This window comes from Trichechus manatus, unplaced genomic scaffold (genome assembly GCF_000243295.1).
Source record: "Trichechus manatus latirostris isolate Lorelei unplaced genomic scaffold, TriManLat1.0 scaffold00100, whole genome shotgun sequence".
Taxonomy (NCBI): Eukaryota; Metazoa; Chordata; class Mammalia; order Sirenia; family Trichechidae; genus Trichechus; species Trichechus manatus.
Window position 1 is genome coordinate 9,623,712 of NW_004444036.1, and position 1,909 is coordinate 9,625,620.

The window sequence follows — 1,909 nt, forward strand, 5'->3', positions numbered from 1 at the left end:
CCCCCCACCCCCGCTTGCCCCTCTCCCCAAAGGTCCGGCGCTCTAATTACTGCAAATTGAAACTAATTAAGCTTCTCTTCCCTTTCCCATCACCCCGGGAGCGTTGGCGAGACCCAGCCCCCGCGGGCGGGCTTCCTCTCAGCGGTCACCCAAAGGGCGCAGGCAGGCCTGGGGAGGACGAAGTGACCGTTTCCCGCCGGGGCGGGGTGCGCCGAGGGGGCATAGATTGCGAATCAGTTTGGGTCTCCTCGCGAAACCTGAGCTGTTTAGATTTTTTTAAATGTATACATTTCCCAATGCCTGGATAAGTGATGTAATGACATTTGTCGAGTTAAGATCTGCCACTTGGATACCCCTCGCTGCCTTTCCATCACTGTTCCTACGTTCTCTCTCTCTCTCTCACTCACACACACACACACACACACACACACACACACACACACACACACACCCCTCCCTCCTCCCCACGAGTGTATCGTGGTGCCCGCCCCCTCGGAAGAGAGCGCCTCGGCTTCTCGCTCTCGCCATTACCTGTCAACTCGGACTGCGCACATCCCTGCTACGTGGCATTTTCCACGAACAGCTTTCTTCGCCTTCGAGCCAAGACTCCCGCTCGCTTCAAATCTGTGACTCCACCGTCTACAACGCCTACTCACCTACCCACCCACCTTCCAACCCACCCCACCTTCGCGACCCAGGACGCCCAACCACCGCTGTGACACGACCCGGGGGAACCGAGAGGCGCATGGAAGGTACCTCGGCAGCGTCCCGAACCTTTGAAGGAAGCCCGGACCCCTTTGAGAATCGGATTCAAACCAGGGGCCTCCGCCAGGAAGACGCCAAGCAGATTAAACCCAGGGATTCTAGGCCGCCCGGAACGCACCTCTGGCCTCTGGCCTCCCTCCATGGTTCCCTCAGCGCCTGCATGAAGCATTCACACTTCCTTTTGTTAAACATATAATTTTTTTTTTTATTTTGAGCGTGACACTTCTCCACTAGATAGCAAGGAAAAGTGATAACAAGTACACATTACACAAAAGTACTGTACCATTGCCTTTATCTGGAAGGTTTCAGAAGCCTCTACAGTTAATAAGTTAAATAAAGGGCTTGAGTACATAAATATTTGTCTAGGAACCCTACCGTATCTACAACACAGTAAGAATCTACAGGAGGACAAACTTTTACCATACCACGCTGAGTGCAATTGCGTTATAACATTTCAAATATACAAAGCTCTGTTCTTTTTTTTTTTTTTTTAATAACAATGGTATGTACAGAATCAATAATCACAGTTTGGTGACTTCAACAGTCCATATTCTAGCAGAGTATTTCCCTTTGGTTTGATATAAAAACCTTGGTTGGTGTATGATAAAGAAGAGAACAAGAACAAGACGCCCCTTTCCTTTAAGTGCACTGTTAGCTATCTTACAGGCTCCCATTCGCTTCTCTGGTCCGGGCTTCGCGCCGGGGCCCACGCTGGGGAGATCAACTAGAGCGCCAAAATGCTATTTAAAGAAAAAAAAGCTAAGGGGGGGGGTGGGGTGGTCAGAAGGAAGAGAAGTTGGACTTTTAAATTTTTAAACTTCAATCTCAGGCGTCTAGGAGAGAAAATCTCCCCAACATTTTCAGTAAAGTGAGAGCAGGAGAGAGTGGACGTTCGCGTTGGAGCGAAGTTGGCAGGGACAGGGGCAGGGGCGGGTGGACAGCCAGCCGAGGAGGTGCCAGGTCCAGTAGCGCCGAGGGCTGCGTTGCCCGTGTCCAGGCTGCTGCTGCGAAGGCGGCTGCGCTCGCTCTCTCAGTGCCGTCCGTCTCGGGAGTGTGCTGGTCCTCTGTTTCCATTTGGTCTTGAGTGGTGCTGAGTGAGGTGACCGTTCCGGGCGCGCCTGGGACGCGGGGCGGAGGGCGGCCT